At 43.2% G+C, this 20,290-nt stretch overlaps 1 long non-coding RNA gene across 6 annotated transcripts in view; it reads left to right on the forward strand.

Moving 5' to 3' along the window:
• The window catches only part of LOC146865949 (uncharacterized), a 218,988-nt gene that overhangs the window by 95,605 nt on the left and 103,093 nt on the right, over nt 1-20,290 (forward strand). For 4 of the 6 annotated variants that reach the window (XR_014976734.1, XR_014976729.1, XR_014976732.1 and 1 more), the window contains exons 1-4: nt 7,556-7,630; nt 7,723-7,891; nt 9,758-9,948; nt 13,668-13,903. This is a non-coding gene — a long non-coding RNA (uncharacterized LOC146865949). Of the gene's footprint in view, nt 1-1,785; nt 1,996-7,555; nt 7,631-7,722; nt 7,892-9,757; nt 9,949-13,667; nt 13,904-20,290 lie in introns of those variants that run through there. The other 2 variants (XR_014976730.1, XR_014976731.1) reach the window with 2 other exon arrangements.

Genomic DNA, 20,290 nt, shown 5'->3' on the forward strand with positions numbered 1-20,290 from the left:
ACAGATGTTCTTTTATTGGTTTTGAAACCCATATTCAATATCCAAAATAGCCATCCAATATCCAAAGCAGCCAACACGTGTTTCGTCGGTGCTTGATATTGCCAATGACTTTCTCAAGGCTAATGGTTGGTTTATTGCTTCCGAACTTCAAAGCATGATATCAACAACAAGATATTAGGTCAATAGTATAGTATATACACAAAAGTCTCATAAAATCCAGAGCAATTCTGTAGCAGTGTTATTTATAATCTTGGCTGTAATCCGATCCTGCGTCTATAATCACACTTAAATAAGATGTGTCCAGTCAGTAAGAAACCGTATAGTCAGTAGCACGTATAGTAACCCATGCCTGATAACGCTATTTGGGAATGGCATTCCCAAATAGCGTTATCAGCGTTGGATGGCTGTTTTGGATATTGAATATGGGTTTCAAAACCAATAAAAAGAACATCCTATCCAGTGGAACTGTGGAATATTTAGAATCCTCCAAGAACTCTTTTGGAATTGTTTATTTACTTATCAGAAATACTGGTCTTCTTACAATGTGTTGTGTTTAGACCTATTGTACTTTAGAAAAGGGTGTGCGTTATTAGCTGGTCTCTTTTTGATAGATATGGGATGATAATGACAAAGTCTCTTCCAGCAGACCTCTCCAACATTTCTTCCGTTAATTTAACCCCTTCGCTGAGGCGGGAATTCCGCCGCAGCGCTGGGGGGTGTGGGGGGGCAGCGCGGTGGCGCTGTGCTCATGACGGAGCCACTCCGTCATGAGCCACGGTTGAGCTGTGCTCATGACGGAGTGGATCCGTCATGACTCCGCCCAGTTGCATTGTCCCCCCGCACAGGCGGGGAAACAGCGCCGCGTGGGCGGAGCGGCCGCCAACGGTCGCGGCATGACGGAACCGCTCTGTCATGAGCACACGGCAACCGTGGCTCATGACGGAGTGGCTCCGTCATGAGCGGGGAAGGGGTTAAGCCTGCTCAGGATCATAAACTTTGAAACTAAATATCTCAGAATGGAGAACTCAGTGCTGTAACTGTCTAGATGGACTGTGAAATACTATAAAGGGGGGTTCAGGGCTGAGTCTGGGTTTGCCACCCCTTTTTGAACCCCCCTGCCGCTATCCACCGCCTTCCCTGATTGGATGGCTAGTGGTTGTTTGCAGGGGCGACCAATCTGGTGCACCCCCGTTTTCGCGGGCTTTCAGGGGGAGGTTCCTGCCCCCGGACGGCGTTGGCCACGGGCTCCAACGGGGTCCGGCTGTGCCTTCCCAGCACGTGCTTTGACTGCCAGCTTACTGAAAACCCTAAACTGTGTGCCTGCCTCTCTCACAGTTCTTCTTCTATCACCCTACTACACGATGCATCCCATAACACGATAACTGCACCTTGATGGTGGTTCTCATGCATGACATGGAAACACTTTTTTATAAAGGATCAAAAACAAAGACAACACACTTCCAACCACTCACCCTACACGGTGTACTGATCTACTTATGAAGGCAAGCTCTTCAGGGATAGTAAGTCCTATATAAATGTTGCCATACAATACAGCATAGTTGTATATGGCTTTACAAAATGAAACTAAATGCTTGCTCTTAGCTGGCCACTAGGTGTCGCTGCTGTAGCATGTTTTTAAAATCTCCCGAAGAATGCAGATGTTGCACATGAACATTTTACATTGTAATACGTATCAACAACGCGCAAACGTGTCACACCGGTGCTGCCTGACTCTGGGGAATGCTTTATTTGACCCTAGAACAGAGACACGACAGGCTGCGTTTCTCTTTCGCCCGGCGCGAGACGCCCGAGTGTTTTCTCTCACCTTTCCTTGACTGACAAAGACTTTAAGTGCAGCGAAGGAGATGATTGCACCGTCGCTGCAGCCTGCTCGGGAAGGAATGCGTGCCCGGTGGTGACTCTTTCTGTTTTGGTTCCCCTGAAGATTGGACGATAAATAGTGCAGCATCACCTGCTAACGATTAAACCGATAAGGTAGCAGACTATAGGAGTGTAATTTGCCTTGGGTTTTCATTTGTTTGGCCTCCTCACGAGGCGATGATTGTGCCATCACCTTGAAGGCGCCCCCATGCCCCCAGGCTATATCAGAATGGAATAAGAAGCATTTTTTGCAGACATGTTTTGCTTCCTCGTAGCGTTATGGTTGATGGTTCAAAGAAGCCATAACATCAGGGGGTTAAGTTACATAAAGGTGCCATTCAGCGGCCATTCCCTCGTCTGAAGGGGAGCTTTGCAGCAGCCAGATTTAGCTGACATCCCCCATCTGTTATAAGCAACGTCCTGGCTTGTCTTCACTTACAAGCCACAGGCGAATTTCCACATCTCGCTGAAGGCACAACAGCCTCTGGGCAGTGCCCTCTGTGTGTGTGGTTCTTCTGTAATTCCCGAATGTAGCTCTGGCCCCAGTGTGCCCTTTTTTGTTGAAAACGTGAATATATTTGTGGCTGGAAAATAAGTTTTTATGCTGCGGTGAGCATGGTGGTTGCCAAGTGCTTCAGGCTGGTCCACATTCCCAAACTCGTTTCAAAGTCTATTGCCATCATCAATTTATAGTACTCTCGCTCAGTTAGTTCTTTCAAATTCTATAGTTTCTCAAACTCTCTATCTATCTATCTATCTATCTATCTATCTATCTATCTATCTATCTATCTATCTATCTATCTATCTATCTATCTATCTATCTATCTATCTATCTATCTATCTATCTATGAAAAAATGCAAAGGTTAGAGATAAGTTTTAGTTAGGGAAACTTTATTCATTCTTTTTATACAAACATTATGAATTCTCTAACTATAGTTATAACTTAATTTTAGAAGTTGCACACCACCTTCCAATTACTATAAGTTGTGCACCTACGTACACAGTGTTACTTATAACTTACATTTTAACTTAAAACACCACCTTCAAATTTCTATAAGACATGCACCTCTGTACACAGTGTTCTCACCTCACTCGCCATACTACATTAACTATACTATGCGCCCCCCTGATCGATTAATGACCCAGGGGACCTCATCCCCTGGGGCCGGCTCTCCTGCTGTGTTCCAGAAAGCCCGCCCCAGGACACAGCAGTTTCCCTGTCCACACTAGTGTGGGCAGGGAAACATATGTTTGCTCTCGCCTGGCAGGAGCATTTTAAAACTCCTGCTAAACGTGAGCAAACACACAGTCTGCTACCAGTGGGCGGGACCTTTAAAAATGCTCCTGCCAGCTGGAAGCAGACTTTTGACCTGTTCCGGTGTCTACATTTATAGCATGCAAAGGTGTTTCCACGATTTTCCAGGGTGATGGACGGTGTGTTTTCTCTACAATTACATGTTGAAAAACAATCTGAAATCCTTGATGAAGGTGAATGCATCATTGATTTATTGGAGTACAATCTCTTCTGTAGTGACTGCCCAAGACAAGTGTGTTCTTTCCTGTAATTTCCTTCTCTGAGAGCAGAGTCCATGGTTCTCCCTTTTAATTGCTACTGAGTATGCGAAGCCGCCTAATCACGTACAAGCTCCGCCCGTTTGTCCTCCCCTACCACATTAGTAGCATGCAACAGCGTTTCCACCATTTTCCAGGCTGATAGACAGTGTGTTTTCTTTACAATTTCATATTGAAAAACATGGATGGGTGGAACTCGCGGAGTGAAACTCTGCGGAATTCCATGAGTTACCTGAAAACTCCACGAGATACCGCAGAGTTCAGCGAGCGGGCGGAATCTGCAAGTCGTGCTGATTTTTAGCACTGGGAGCTTGTTGGACGCTGCAAAATCAGCACAAACGGCAGCACACTTGCTCCACGGCGGTTGGAGTTTTGCTGGAACTCGGTGTTACAAGCATAATACAGAGTGGGCAAAACTCCGCCGGCAGAGCTGAGTTTATTGCCCACCCTAAAAACTATCTGAAATCCTTGATGAAGATAAATGCATCATTGATTTATTGGAGTGCAATCTCTTCTGTACTAACTGTTCAAGATGAGCGGGTTCTCTCTTGTTGTTTCCTGGTCTGATGGCAGAGGCCGCAGTTCTCCCTTTTAGTTGCTGCTGATTATGCAAAGGCACCAAAACACCTACAAGCTCGGCACGCTTGGGCCCAACCCTTCTACATTAGTAGTATGTTAGTAGTATGTAACAGTGCTGGCTAAGGGTGGGTTAGCCACTGGCCTGGCAGCAGTCCAGGCCTTGTGGCCAATGGTGTGCTGTGCACAGCCGAAGGCCATGCGCAGAGTGGAGTTGGCTGCCTGTGTGGGGTTTGCCAAAGGGCCTGGCCATATCTGACTTTATGTAAGGTAATAAAACATTACTTTATGATTAAAAAAAACTAGAAATTCACTGATGTCATCAGTGTTGTCATAAATGACGTCATAGAACATGCACTGAGGGATGTAATGTGTGAGGTCATAAACAGTGCATGGTGGGTGCACAAGTTACAGTTAGCTATCACCATTCTGCAGTGCCTGGTTTATATGTGTGAGAAGCTGTTCTTGTTGCAGTAGCCCCCCACTTTTTGTCTGGTTTTTCATGCAACTTTGACTGAGATGTACTAGGTCCCTGCTAACCCGGTTCCCAGTAGCAGTGTTCTTCCCCTAAAACTGTACCACAATTGGCACAACTTCAGCAACCTCTATAAGTCCCTAGTAAATGGAACCCCTGGTATACAGGGCATTGGGACTGAAGAGAGTCCAATTGTGCCACCCCAGAGACCCCTCACCAAGACTATGCAAGCTGCCATTGAGGCAGCGTGTCTTGGTGCAGAAAAAAACAATGAGCTGACCTGGCACACAGCCCTGTATGCCATGCCCCCATACACAGCATGAGGTATAGGCAAGTCGGGGCCGATTCACAGAACTAACTTAAGACAAAATCCTAAACTTACTACTTTTGGTATTCACAGAAGGCATTCAGTAGTAGTAAAGTTAGGATTTTATCTTAAGTTTGACTTAAGACAAACTTAAGACAAACTTAAGACCGACTTAAGACAGACTTAAGACAGAACTTAAGACAGATTTAAGACAAACTTAAGTCTGTCTTAAGTCCGTCCTAAGTTTGTCTTAAGTTTGTCTTAAGTCTGTCTTAAGTCTGTCTTAAGTTTGCCTTAAGTCAAACTTAAGACAAAATCCTAACTTTACTACTACTAAAGGCCTTCTGTGAATACCAAAAGTAGTAAGATTAGGATTTTGTCTAAAGTTAGTTCTGTGAATCAGGCCCATCAACTCTACTGCAGGCCTTACTGCCCTAAGGCAGGGTGCACCATATCCCATGTGTGGAGATCTGCAGGAGCAAATATGACCCAACAATATCAAATCCATTCTTGGATATTGTAAATGCACAGGGAAGCCATAGAGATTACATGAGCTGGATACTTGTCATTACGAGTTTCCTAGATCCATGATGGCTTCACTGTACCCTAAGATGTTTGGAGCCAAACATCCTGTCTTAATAAATCCTCACTGATGCCAGTGTTGGATTTATTAATAAAGGCACACAGGAGACCCTTTAGAGGGTCCCTCGAAAACCTACCAAGCACTGGTGTTGTCCCTGACTAGTGCTAGCCAGCCTGCCAGAACCAGGCATGTTTCTGACCTCCTGGGATGAGGTCTAGTGCTCTTAGAGTCCAGGAACAAAGCATGCTCTGGGTGGAGGTGCTCCTCACCTCCCCCAGAACAAGATGTCCTTCCGAGGCGGGAAGCTTCAAAGGCGAAGCCGCCTTTGAAATGCAACCCAAGCATCTCTAGATAGTGGAGGATGCTTCACTTTTGGCAGGAGGAAAGGTAGAAAAAATAGTCAGATGAGGAGGTGTGCCCACATTTAGCCAGCACCACCCCTAAAGTGTGGCAGGCAATGTGGACACTACTTTGGCAAATCCTCCATCTTGAGATGGTAGAAAACAACCTATCAGGGCTAGGGTAGTGCCCCTCCGACAGGAAGTGGTCACTTAGAGGGTGTAGACACCCTAAAGTTAGGGAGCCATTGGCTACTACCTGTCACCTCCTTTAACATCCCTCAATGTAGTATTTAGGTGGCATCCTTGGACCTGGCATCTTAGATTTGATGGACCCAAGTAGAGCAATGGACAAGGAAGAGCTGCTGGCCCGAGAACTGAAGAACTACTGCAGAAAAGTGGCGCCAAACCCTCCGGCTGCTTCCAGGACTCAACAATTGTGGCCTGCTGTCTCGTCCTGCAACTGTGAGGCCCCCAAGAATCCTGGAGCATCTCCAGCCTTCGACAAATTGCAGAGAGCCTCCCTTGCTGAGCAAAGCTATTGTTATAGAAGATCCACACACTTTCAAAATGGGCCATAGTGTTAGATAGGAGAATGTCTGGAGTTTTGTGAACTGTTTTAAATGGATTGTTTTGCATTATACTCTTTTACAGCAAATTCCTCAATGAGACATGAGTAGCACTGTAGTAATCATTGTTCTGATTCATTTAATGAACAATTGTTTTGGGTCCTGCTTGGGATCTTGAGTAGAGGTGACAGTAGTTAGTGGCCGTGATTTGACGCCATCTTGAAGGAACAGCTGGATTTGTTGTATAGTTGTTTTTACAGTAACTCTATTTACTCTTCCAGGAAAGCAACTATGACACTTCCGAATCTTCTGTGAAAAGACACTAGTATTTTCATCGGCTTCTTCATGAGAATTTTGCAGAATACAGCAACCAGATTGACTTTGGATATCCCCAGTGAATTAAACTCAAGGCACTCTGTGTGGCCCATACAGAGAAGGACCAACATTTCTTTGGAAGGCTTTTAACTGGCATTCACCAAGTAGATACCTACGATCAACCATTGAGAGATTGATTACCACCACAAGAACCAGGAAAGTGAACTGGGGAGGATTTAGTTTCATTAACAGCACAGCTAGGCTGTGGAACTCTCTCCCATTGCATCTTAGGACCATACCCACCCTTCTCGCTTTCACAAAGGAACTTAAGATCTGGCTGTTTAGGAATCAGTAGCTCATGTCTCTGCAAGCACCAAGACACCTATGGGTAGACGCGCGCTGTAAAAGTCTCTATAACATGAATCCAGTTGTTGGTCTGTGTGGTTGGTGACTTCAAGGCAGGTTTTGCAATGTTGGTGTTTTTCAGCGTGTAACAGAGACATACTTCATGTTTCAGTCCACTTGCTGGAACTCAGGAACATATCCTTTCATGTTTTTCTTATTTTCCTCTTGAATTATTCTTATAGGTTTTCTAGCAAAACATGCAAAGCCTATAAATCTTTCTGATTTAGTGATCAAACCTGTGTCTAAAGTGATTGGCTACTGTTCGCCAGTTTTGACTTCCATTGCAACCCACGTTGTCACAATGGATACTATTTATTATATCTGTGGCTTGTGAATTGAAATGCTGTCAGTGGCTATTTTGGAATTGTGAAAATTATGAACTGAACTTCTGTCATAAACTATAGCTGAATTGTGCATTTGGAAGAACAATTGTAGAGATTGAGGGAATTAACTGATCCTGAAATGTATTAAGTGTTTACTGTCTCGCTTAAGAAATTTGAAACTTGAACTAATTATGCTTATATCAATTTTTACCATTCTTTAATTTGAAAGCAATCTCCTCAGAACACAGAGAGCAGAAAACCAAGGGATACATCTTACTAATAATGGTTAGTAGGCATTAAGGAATCTTGAAATGTGTTACAAACACATGAGACCAACTAAGTAGTAATTGGATATTCTTTTTCTGCATCTCCTTTAGAAATCTACCTGCAGCCACATACTACCCTTTGATTAATTGCTGTTCCTTCCCATCCCCATTTTCATCTGAAGCCTGTTCCACTCTTGTAGCACTGAGGATGGAGTGTCTTGAGGAGGAGGTGTGAAACCTTGATTGTAGTCAATGATACACCATACGGTAAAAGGAGCAGGTACTGTGACACATACACACATTTTCAAAGCTGGTTGTGAGCATCACACCCCTCAGTTGTGACTTTTTACTAGAAAATAATCTGTGAACCATCTCAATTCGGAGCATGGCAATATATGAGCGATTGAAACTGTTACATCTTCATATTGTACTATCCATCAATGCACCATGCACACTACACCACATCACCCCCAAAATCTTCTCTCAACCAGACTACATTTCACAACATAGGACTCCTCTTAGCCTATACTACACCGTATCATATCCCACCATAGCTCAACAGTCAGTAGCATAGAATACTTAACACGCTATCACAGAAATGTTAGTATTCTCAAGTTTCAGTGCAACCAATATGTTGTAATCTACTACTGCCCCTTAAACGTTATAGAGTCCTGGAGGCATCATGTGGAACACTATGATGTGCAAGGCAACCACTGAGCAGTTGGAGTGTGGCTGGTCAGTGGAGGCTGTGTTACTCTTTGGTGTATGCAATAAAGAGAGCTACTTCAAGGAAGGGTGGTGTGTATGCTCTTAACGCTGGAGACGAGTAATAGGGTGCACCCACTAAACAACCCAGCGTGCAACCTTGAGGATTTGACTTTTGAATTTGGACTTTTAACTTGGATTGGCTTTAGGAAAGTTTCATCATTGGCTTTCAAAATCACTGTACAGAAGTGGTGAGTTTTTTTCATGCTAGTGTTTCGTTCCGGTGCGTGCAATGCAAAACAGTGGTGTTGTACTGAATTAGGGCCCTTACCCTGTATGGCTGTTGATGAGCCGCAAGCCTTTCAATGCAGTGATTTCAAAAGATGCGTGGGCACATTTGAGGATGGGGAGCATGTAATCTTGAGGAACTCAAGCGAGGACGGCGTTGGAACTATTTCCATGTGGAAGCCCCATCCAATGGTGACTGCAGCCGGAAAATGTGGAGCAGCCTGCTTCATTCGCCTCAAAGAGCCCAAATGTATGTTAAAAACGCATGCACTGCATCCTACATCACAGAAGGAAGCTAGTGCACTCATCCTTGCACCACGACGGGCAGAGGAGGAATCGAGGAGACACAGCGTGTGCACAGCTGCTCGCACTGTCGGCACAAGTGCGCTGTTCAACCACATCGACGGGGGGGGGCAGAAAAAGGAAAATAATAACAAAGAAAAGGAGAAAGACAGCTATATTTTAATCTGTGAGGAATAGTGCTCCAATCTTGATGTACCTAACTGAATGCTGTATCACACCATTGATTTTTCACCACTGAGGCATATTTGGTGTAAAGAGCACACATTTTCTCCAAAAAGGAACCAGACAATTATCAGAGAAAGACAGACAACAGCCATTGCAGGGTATAATATTCGTACTGGAAGTCATTTCATTATTTTAGTTAATCGTGTTGGCTCATTGTGTTGACTCATTATTTTAAATTGTTATATTAGTTTGTTAATTTGACTTCAGTTGCAGAATGGCGACCACCATGAGTCAACCTCCGCAGTTTTTATCGGGAAGGGGTAAACCATTGTTGCCCTGGAAAAAATAGAAACATCTACTTGATTTGTATCTTGTGAAATAGGAGGAGAAAAGTTATCCCCGGTCAGGAAACAGGGTGTGTTGCTTCACAACCTGGTGTGGAGGGTAGTAGTATCTATGAGAGTTTTGATCCCATTGCAGTGGGTAATGGCGAAGGTGAGCCTGGGGACCTTCATGTAATGTCAGTTCTTATGTTACAAACACACTTTGGACCGCGCATCAATGTAGTTATGGAACAACATACGTTTTTCACAAGGGTACAGGTCAAAGGAGGGAGAAAGAGTTGGCAATTATGTTGCAACATTAAAGACCCTGACTCAAACTTGTGATTTTGCTTCTCTTACAGACTCCCTTATTCGTGACCAATTTGTGTGGTGCAGAGGTGATCCCAAAGTGCAGTAAAAGATGCTAGCCAAAAATCGTTCTCTAAAGGAAGTGATTAACATTGTCGAAAGCATGGAACATACTTCTTGTTGGGTTAGAGAGATGCGCAACACACCAAGTGCCACAAATGCGACAACTGCCAGTGTTTCCGAGGTAAGTGAATATGACCGTGAGTATAGGGAGACTAACATTCACACTGGAGCTGTACAAAAATTAACAGCTAAAACTGCTAAACATAAGCCTAGCCTAGGTGGAACTACAGACTCAAAGTTCAAGTGCTTCAAATTTGGCAGCCCCAACCACGCATCAAATTATCCAAATTATTATGCTCGGAATGCCACCTGCAGGATTTGTGGGAAAAAGGGACATGTGTGTGTAAAAACCAGAAAGTGAACATCATTGCAAGAGACCCAAAGTGACATCAGCATGCAATTCTGCATGTAACTGGTTGTGTTTGTGTGACAGAGGGTGCGGAGAATGTGGATAATGATACTGTGATAATGCCCAAATGTGATGTCACCATCGGTGGCAAAAGTGTACCAGTCTTAGCAGACTCGGGATCACCTTTTGCCCTAATAGGTGATAAAAATTTTAAAAGGATTTTCAGGTTGGAGGCCATCGTATTGAAACAACCAGACATTTATCTCATAGGCTATGGTGGGCACAAAATTGACCTATTGGGTTGTACTGTAATAACCATAAACTTCAAGGACAGAGAAACAAGGCAAGGTGTATGGGGCAAAATGGGGTGACAAGCTACTGGGTTGGAGCCATCAAAGACACCTTGGCATCACGTTGAACCCAAATTCACCAGAGCAAGTCATGCTGTTGTCACACGTCAGTGAGGAGACAGACATTGTGCAGGAGTTCCAAGAGGTATTTAAAGACAAATTGGGTTCATTGAAGGGATTCAATCACAAAATAATCCGTAAAACAAGAGCAAAGCCAATGGTACACAAGGTGAGGAAAGTACCTAACCTCATGCTAAAACCCCTACAAGAGGAGCTAGATAGAGTACAGCGTCAGGAAGAAATAGAAGAAATGGAAACTTCTGAATGGTTGTCCCCAGTTGTTTTGGACCCAAAGAATAGTGGGAAAAAAATTAGGATGTGTGTTGACTAGAGGTACCTAAACCAGTGTATATGGGTCAATCACCAACCTCTACCTAATATTAGTGAAGCTCTAGCGACACTGAGGGGAGTGAAGGTGTTTAGTGTAATGGATCTATCAGCTGCCTACCATTAGGTAATGTTACAAGAGGACTCTAGGGCACTAACCTCTTTCGTCACTCCTCTGGGGACATTCAGGTTCCTTAGAATGCCTTTTGGATTAGCCTCAGCAGCTGCATGCTTCCAGAGGTTGATGAAAGAGGTGTTGTCGGGAATCAATTCGGTCTTGCATTTTCAAGATGATATTTTAGTGTATGCCAAGGACTGACTGAGTCATGATATGGTACTCAAAAAAGTTCTTACTAGGATGACGGAGAGTGGGCTTACTCTTAAAAGAGAAAAGTGTAGGTTTAAGGTTGGCACGGTCTCCTACTTAGGACACACCATTTTGGGAGATGGTATTATCCCCAAATTGGAGCTGGCAGAATCTCTATACCAGGTACCAGCACCATGCGATAAAGACCAAGTTAGATCATTCTTGGGTCTATCAGAGTACTACTCGAAATTCATTTGCAATTTTGAGAGCGTGGAGCAGCCTTTGAGACTCCAACTCAAGAAGGGTGCTCAATTCACTTGGTCCTCTGAATGTTCTGAGTCTGTTAACAAGGTAAAGGAGGAAATAGCCCGTATGCCAACCATAGGGCATTTTGATGTCGCCAGAAAAACAATCCTTACCATGGATGCCAGTTTAAAGGGTTTGGGCACTGTCCTCTCCCAGTTAGTTGATTGTGAAGAAAGAGTGATAGTTTGCACCTTATGTTCGCTCAAAGGGGCTGAGAAATGCTACTCTGTTATAGAGCATGAGGCATTAGCCTGCGTGTGGGCTATTAACCATTTTTTTTTAAAAAATCTGTGGGGTTTGCCGTTCACAGTGAAGACGGATCACAGGTTCTTGGTCCATATGTTTGCATGTAGACATACAGAGAACTCCACTCCTAGGATAAAGAGGTGGGTAGAAGGACTAATGGAGTACGATTTTATTGTAGAGTACTTACCAGGTAAAAGGAATATTCCGTCTGATTATTATCCAGGATGCCATTGGATAAGGGACTGGCTTCTGCACCAGATGTGCTGATAATTTGGATCAAGGAGGTGTCTCTTAACAAGCAGGAATGGGAAGCTGGAGTGTACAGTGATGGCACCAGGAAACAGGTTTTGGATTTTGTGGTGTGAGTTTGGCCAGGCTTAAGAAATGTGGCTTAAGATGCAAAATCATTTTGGAATGTGCGGGAGGAATTGAGTATTCTCAAACATGAACTATTCAGGGGTGAGAGATTGATTCCTGGGATTTGGATAGCAAAATCATTAACGTAGCTCACGAAGGCCACCTGGGCTGGAACGTAGCCAAAACCAGAGTAAGGGAGATGTACTGGTGGCCAAGGGTGGATAAGCAAGTGGAGGGGGTAGTTAGGGATTGTATATTGTGTGCTGGTAAAGACAAATCAAAGTCAGTCAGAGCAGCTCCCTTATCTCCTGTATAGATCCCTGAAGAACCATAGAGTAAATTGGCACTAGATATCGTTGGCCCATTTGAAGTATTGACAGCGAATGAAAGATTTGTACTGGCTTTGGTGGATTATATTTCCAAATGGGTATCAGCATGTTCTGGAAGTTCCATTATGACAACAAGTATACTGGAGTTCCTTAGGAATCTCTTTCTTGTGAAGATATTCCCAAAACCATTGTAACAGACAATGGTGTCCAGTTCATCTCACAGGAAATGAAAGACTTTTTGGAGGATTTGTCCATCAAACACCACTGCATGACCCTCTATGCTCCCCAAGCCGATGGTCTAGTGGAAAGCATGAACCGCCTGGTGAGAAATTGTGTTCAAACTGTGGTAAAGAGTAAGTTGCCTTTGAAGGGGATGCAGCATGAAAAATAATGGGCACACCATAACACACCCAACAGTGTAACATGGTTTTCCTCCTTCCTGAGAGTCAAAGGAAGAATGGCAGGCTCAAAATTGAACCCTGTTTTTTGAGTGGAACCACTGGCATGCTGAGTCCATTTTCATGCAGGATCAGGGAATATCAAGACAAGTACAAGGAGTATTTTGACAGGCAGCATGGTGCTAACCCTAATATGTAGGTGGCAGGTGAAGTGATGTATGTAAAGAAACCTGTATGGTCTCCCAAAGGTGAGACAAAGTTCATTTGGCCTCAGCGAATTATTGAAGTGAGGAGGAATGTGGTTGTTTTGGAAGGGGGACAGGTGTGGAGCATGTCAAGATTAACCAAATGCAATCTGAAGGGCAACCAGGACATGACACGTGAAAACGGCATCCAGGCATGTGATGATAATCATGGGTCTGGAAATAGGCGTAATGGACATTTGGTGGAAGGTACGGGCTAGTCACAGGGCACGTTCAGACCCAGGAGGCCACCAGCTTATCTCAAAGATTATATTGTGGAATAGGGTTATTGCTCATGGGGTTCCCCTTGTTCCCCTGTACAAGTCCGCAATGCTGTAAATGTACGTTTCCTATCATATTATTATTTATTATTATTCCATTCCTTTATAAGGGGTTGATGTCGCTTGTTTTCCTTTAGTTATTTTAATAATTTCTTCTATGTTCCTTTAACTGAGAATGGTCTCTGCTGTTTCATCCTTGATTTCATTTCACCTACTTATATTTAATTATAATGCATTGTAGGAGGGAAAGATGTGTTGTAATTTACTATTGCCCCTTTATCCTTATAGAGTCCTGGGGGCATCATGTGGAACTCTATGACATGCTAGTCAACCGTTCAACACTTGGATTGGAGCTGCGTCAGTGGAGGCTGTGCAACTCTTTGGTGGATGCAATAAAGAGAGTTACTTCAAGGAAGTCTCTTAACACAATACCCTCCACTATTGTAGTATTGTAACTGATGGAGCAGGGTTTCACGAAAAATGAAACCTGCTCAAATTGAGTATCCCTATAATAGGAACTAACAGTAAGTAGAAGAAGTAAACTAATGTGCAACATACATAAACACGAGGGAATTTGTTTTGCGCATGTATGCACTAATGTGAATTAATATACGAAAGAACTAAACCTGTATTTGTAGTGTGCTTTAAAAGGGAACAAGAAATACTGCACGCATAGGCCGCATGTGCATCAGTAGTTGCATGTTGCATCCCGCTTTGAAATAATAAATAATGCCGCTTTTGCCAAATGCTTATGCTAGGTAATACTAATGGGGAATCATACATGGGTGGGTGGTAAACAATGAGGGATGCAGTGTCATATGACTAAGGAATGTCTATATTTCATTTGCTTTAGTGGATTGGATGAAAAACCATCTTTTCTTAAATTGACTAATGTAAAGGGAGGGCTCAGAATGGGAGCGAGACTGTCATGACAAAGCAGGCAGAAGTGCTGAGCACTGCAGAAGATGCCTAAAAGTTGAAGGCCGTGATGCTGAATGCCTGCCAAGCATTGTGATCAACCGTGTGAAAGGCGACAACTTCCGTGGATGCTGTTTAAATTGAATACAGAATGTAAATTTAATTAAATTTAATTTAATTTCATGTGAAAGAACTGAATCAGACTATGGGAAAGGAAATTGAACAATAGAATAGTCAAAATGTAAGTGAAGTCACAGTGGTGTGACATCCCACCCCTCAAAACCAACCAATCCCCTGTCAAGCTTCATGAAATTTTGCAACTAATGTGGGACGGACATGTAGGTTTTTAGACTATAATTGGGGTACCTTTAGGGGTGTGGTTTTTAAGCTTAGGCTGGCAGGAGAGAAGTGGGGAGATGCGTCGCTGTCCGTCGGTTTACAGAGAGGCCTAGCTGTTCCTTTCTTATCCTGTTCCTGTTAGATATCTTGCATTCCTGAATACCGTTTGGGGAACCCCTGTCATCACCTGGGTCCAGGGGTGTTTCTTCCTATAGACCATTAGGTTTGTATTTACCCTATGTTGTTACCAGAATATCAGCTTTAATGTTTTGTCTCTGAATCTTTTGTCTCTCCACGTATCCACTCCGTCAACAAGTATTGATATGCCTTATTTTAGATGAACCTATTGTCTCTTCATCTATCCCTCCGTTAGGTATATTATTGATTGGCATAATCATTTGTTGAATCTTTTAACTCTTACTCTATCCACTCATGTAATGTCATTGCACAGTGAGTCTGTATCAATTGTAAAATTTCTCTGGTCGTGAGATTTCGATGTTTTTAATTATTGACCAAATTGCAAATGAGCATTTAACCTTTAATTGAAATATAAATTCATTTGTTAACCTTACTGGGAGTCTGTTATTAATTTTGACTAAATGATTAGTAAATCAGTATTCATCATTGCCATCAACTACTCAACTAATTGGTCCATCAACCAAGTAGAAGAAGAGTTGATATCAAGATGAGTTGTAGGACAGATGTCCCGAAAGGATCTATAAGGAATATTTGATGTAAACAAATAAATTAACCCCGGCGCCTCAGGGATACTGGGTGAATGTGTATGGGCCATTGTACCGTCGATCTTGAGAAATGCAATATTGACATGGACACAGTCTATGTGTTTCGTCCCATACACATTGGAACTTCTTCAGAGCTGTTAAATATAAAGACTCTAACATAAGCCACATACAATGCACAAACAATTGCAAATATGTATTTAAAGCACAAAAATGCAAAGTACAAAAGACATAAGTTAAAAAACAAAAAACACAATACGCAATACATAGCAAAAAACTTATGATATACCAGAATCAATTGGGAAAAAGAGTTTTAACCAAATCAAATCCCATGAAAAGAAACACATGCATTTGTAGTAAGAGTACCAATTATACTTATATTTCAATCAAGGGAATACATTGGCAATCAAGAACCTACATCAATAATAACTTTAATATTTCAAGTCTTGTATTCACTTATAAACCATTAGGAGAAAAACATCCATGGTGTTTCTGAGTAACAGTTAAGTAAGTTATAAAAGTGAACTCAACAATAGCCTTGTGCATTTGTGAAGAGACTTGTCCCATTGTTTTAGTAAACTTTTAAGTGTAAATCCTAAAGGAAGGATGTAGAGGTATGGATAGGATTTTTGTATTAATTAACCAGAAAGCTAGATTTAAACTAATTATATTATGCAATTTAAAGCTTTGCTTCTGTTAACACATATTATCTAGTAATCTGGTATATAATCCATATGTCTTCCACTTCCTTGTGGTTGTAACAATAGTTCCTTTAAAGGATTAATAACTTGTATCAGTTGTACTTAGTTCACATCAGTCACAAAACTATACATTTCATATAGGTACCTCAGACATACAGCCAAATATGTATAAACATACTGTTTTTTTTTTTGTTTGAATCTGTTTATTGAATTTTTACATTTTTGTACAATACAATGGTAGAGCAGGAAACAGATAGCATGGCATACAGTGGAAAAACATGGTGGCATAAAATCGTACCAACACAGTGCAATAAACACATGGTACGAACAATACAGTTGAGTGGTAGTGGTGAGTGTGCACCAGTAAGCGCGTGCAAAATGAGAAACCCTAGAGCCGAGCTCCAGTGCGGGATATGCGGCCGAGATGTATAAACTTGCACAAGTAATGGGACTCCTATATGCCGCCCGTGTAATAAAGAACGGAAGAGGCGGAGTGCCAGTGGAATCATATCTGGCATTGGAAATAGGCATGAAGTTTGATAAATGTGAATCAATAATACCCAAACTACATCATAATGGTCCCCATGACTTAACAGCCGGTCACCATTCACCCTGTCTGTCATCTTCCACAGATGCTGGGTGAATTAGTCACCATATTATAAACCAAAAAATCCTAGGGTCTAATCACAAGTCAATAGTAAATGTGAGCCAAACTTCGCAATAGAGAAAGTGTGTGAAAACAAAAATATAAGTATGCTAGAGGGGTTAACTAAGGGCAGATCCCTTTAAGGACGTAATCCCTCACTCACCAATGGTGACATGCGTCATCATAGGGACTCTCCTCCCAAAGGAAAAACCTAGTTCCTTTGAGGGCTACAACCCCCTCACTGTGAGGGAGGAGCTCAGGGATGTTTTAATGGGGTGCATTGGGTGTCCTAAACCCACCTATGACGAGTCTAATGTGTGAGTGAGGACGCAGCGCAAATAATAATAAGGTGTGAGTGAATATTAAAACTGACTACTGAGCAGAAAAACAATTTTAATCTATATCTGCCTAGTGTCAGGATTAAAAAAGCAGTACGCAAACGGCATGGATATAAGCCGCTCAAGTGAAATGACAAATGGTCGACATGTTTCAGCCATATCAGGCTTTCATCAGGACCTACGCAAAAATTGCTGCTGCTCAAGAAACGTGAGAAAATAAATGATTATAACTTCAAAGGATATTAAGAACCAAACTCTGGTCTCTCAGTGAATGAATTTCTTCATACCCGCTACTGCTGGGTATGAGACCTCACCTACGCCTGGCAACCGCTCAGGAAGGGAGCACCGCTCTGTCCGTCGGTACTTCTTGGCAGAGAGAGCCTGCTGCCGGCAGCGGGTATGAAGAAATTCATTCACTGAGAGACCAGAGTTTGGTTCTTAATATCCTTTGAAGTTATAATCATTTATTTTCTCACGTTTCTTGAGCAGCAGCAATTTTTGCGTAGGTCCTGATGAAGGCCTGATATGGCTGAAACATGTCGACCATTTGTCATTACACTTGAGCGGCTTATATCCATGCCGTTTGCGTACTGCTTTTTTAATCCTGACACTAGGCAGATATAGATTAAAATTGTTTTTCTGCTCAGTAGTCAGTTTTAATATTCACTCACACCTTATTATTATTTGCGCTGCGTCCTCACTCACACATTAGACTCGTCATAGGTGGGTTTAGGACACCCAATACACCCCATTAAAACATCCCTGAGCTCCTCCCTCACAGTGAGGGGGTTGTAGCCCTCAAAGGAACTAGGTTTTTCCTTTGGGAGGAGAGTCCCTCTGATGAAGCATGTCACCATTGGTGAGTGAGGGATTACGTCCTTAAAGGGATCTACCCTTAGTTAACCCCTCTAGCATACTTATATTTTTGTTTTCACACACTTTCTCTATTGCGAAGTTTGGCTCACATTTACTATTGACTTGTGATTAGACCCTAGGATGTTTTGGTTTATAATATGTTCTATAGGGGATTCAATCCTTAGTGGTCTTTAAATTTGTCCCTTGAACCCTCCTCCTTGAACTGCTGTGTTTTCTGAATTAGTCACCACCCTGCACCCCAGAGAAAAAGAGTGTGTGTGAGGGGTGTCATTATAAATGCAGTAAGCAACATCAGTCCACATTAGTTGTCTAGTCATCTGGTGCCTCTTCCACATTGCCAGAGCTGCTGCCAATCGTGGAAGAGTGATTAGACTGCAAATAAGATAATATGGTGTCCCAGTAAGTAACAATGGGGTATTTCCTCATCCCAAGTGTGTGTTCCCTATGCAGGGCTATGCTTTTGGCTTGCTCCAGTTGAGCATTGAATGCTCCCAAGCTTTGACCAGTGGGGACTCTAGAGCGTTCCATCTACAGGTAATAAGACGCTTGGGCACTATGAAGCCCAACTCTAAGAAGCAGGAGGTAACCCTATGCTTCTTTCTCCTATGAAACAATCCCAAGTGACCTACCTCCCATTTATGCAGGTCAGGGCATTCAGTGTAGGCAGACAATCTTGAGGTGATGTTGGTCCAGCATGTATGTAAGCGGGATCAGAACCAAAGCATGTGCAGTAAATCAGCATCCAAATGGGAACAGCATGGGTAAGCTGAATCCTTCCTGTGATACAACAAGTTGATGTTTACAGGTGTGAGATAAGACCCATGTACAATGTAGAGCTGAATAAGCTTAAATCAGGCGTTGCGTGGCACATGTCGTGGGCTCTCCAATAATGCAGCCCATTCCTTCTCATTACAAGGGCTCGCAAAATCCTCCCAACAGTGATGCAAAGGGAGGAGGTGAGGAGCAATGTGGGAGTAGAGTGAATCAGCGAACCAGCATATGCAGTGCCTGCTCCCCACCCATCACGTGTAGGTATTAAATCCTGAGATGCATGGGCAGTTCGGTGATCACATGAAATCCCAGCATGGAAGTAATGCATTGTGAAGCAAAAATTGCCCTGGAGGTATCATTCCTTCAACATTAGCACCTCAAATATTGCCAATGCACCATCCCTGAACAGGTCCCCTAGTGTGTGTACGTTCACTGCATGCCATGGTGCAAGCTCAGCTGTCTATGTGTACCCCCAGCCTAGGCGTACCTAGGAGAGCCAACGCTGGTGCTTAAGGGGTCATATGGTTAGTGACACGTAGGCATCTGCCAAAACAACTAAATTCAACCACCAGCAATAGCGAGCCAGGCACCTGGGCTCTTGTGCAAGGGGTAAATAGGCAGAGAATAGCGTGCAAGCTCCAGCTAGGGGAGGATGTGGCTGTGTCTGACAGATGTAAAGCCGCTAGCCACTGAGCCATCCATTGGACTTGGGCAGCAAGGTAATAGTGCTCGAAATGTGGGGCAGCTAGTCCTAGTCCTTCTTGTCTGTGGGTGGGCAGAGTTTTGCCACTGCCACCCTACACCTTGACTTGTTCCAGATGAATTTGCGAATCTGTTGCTCAAATGCATGAAATGATACACCAGGGATGTGTATAGGAAGATTAGTAAAGAAATACAAAAGGTGGGGTAAAACCAACCATTTTCAGCAACGCCACCCTGTTTGCTACCGCCAGAGACAGTGTGCGCCAAAGGCCATCTGGGCAAGCAATGATGTTATTGACTTCAGAAATATCAGTCAGAGAGTGGTAAACCCACACTCCCAAGTATCTGAATGTGCATTGCTGTCAGTCCAACTGCGTCCCACCGAGGACAAAGCATGGATCGGGCACATCAGGGAGAACGGGGAATAGGCAATATTTCGTCCAAATGACTCGCAGTCAGCAGATGGTTGCAAAATGGGCCAGAGTCAAAGCAATCATGTCATGCATTTTGTGCGTGTCCTGAATGTACAGCAGCATATATTGATATTGCGTGCATCCCATCCCCCCAGAGGGAAGCCCGATTGTGCCCCCCAGTATTGTGTTGCCAGTGCCAGGGGTTCAATTGTCAGCGAAAACAATAGTGGTGACAGCAGACAGCCCTGCCTCGTCCCCCTGTATATGGTAATGACATCCGAAAGAAGAGGCTCCGCTTGACCCTAATTAGGGGGTTGGTGTAAAACAGATGAACTAAGTGGATGAAACGGTGGTCACCATCATATCGGGACAGCACGGTAAAGAGATATCCCCACTCCTAAGAGTTAAAGGCCTTTTCAAGGTCTAAAACAAGGCATCCAACACAAGGATATGCATGTCAGCATAAG

This window comes from Triturus cristatus, chromosome 2_1, assembly GCF_964204655.1.
Source record: "Triturus cristatus chromosome 2_1, aTriCri1.1, whole genome shotgun sequence".
Taxonomy (NCBI): domain Eukaryota; kingdom Metazoa; phylum Chordata; class Amphibia; order Caudata; family Salamandridae; genus Triturus; species Triturus cristatus.